The following is a 583-nucleotide window of genomic DNA, read 5'->3' on the forward strand; positions in this document are numbered from 1 at the left end:
GCCCAAGTACAAGACGACGGACGTGGATGGGACTCTATCAAGAAACGTAAAGACACGACGGATGTGGAGTTTTAGGAGCCCATAACTCGATCATAATCTCATTCTGCATTTTGCCTCCAACTTCCAAAGTCTCCTCTCCACAACGCTATCCGGCTTTCTATCCGGATCCAGTTTTCCTCTGCAACAGTACCGGAGTCGTTACATTTGGTAGCACTTCTTGGTTTCTACAAAGTCTCTGGGTTTCTTGTGTCCCTGGGTGTCCCTAAATTGTCCCTGGTGTCCCTAAATTCGACTGTCTGTCTAAGCGGTTGTGTGGTCGTGAATTTTGGCAACACGCAATTTCTCCATCGATTGGGCTGTGGCGTAATCTCTCCGGAGTTGTCCCGCAATTGTCGCAAGGAGTAAAGTTGCAGCTAAGATTCCAAATCCATACGCAGTCTTAGAATAATCAGTTTATAACTCGCAAAAAACGCGTGTTCGTGAAGTCCCTTGTACCACGGACATCGCTGAGTTCTTTCCGTCTGATTACGCAAACCCAGTGCGCAAGCTGCGTGAAGATCTGTACACGCTTACTGCCCATCAG

This window comes from Aphanomyces invadans (genome assembly GCF_000520115.1).
Source record: "Aphanomyces invadans strain NJM9701 unplaced genomic scaffold supercont1.34, whole genome shotgun sequence".
Taxonomy (NCBI): domain Eukaryota; phylum Oomycota; class Saprolegniomycetes; order Saprolegniales; family Verrucalvaceae; genus Aphanomyces; species Aphanomyces invadans.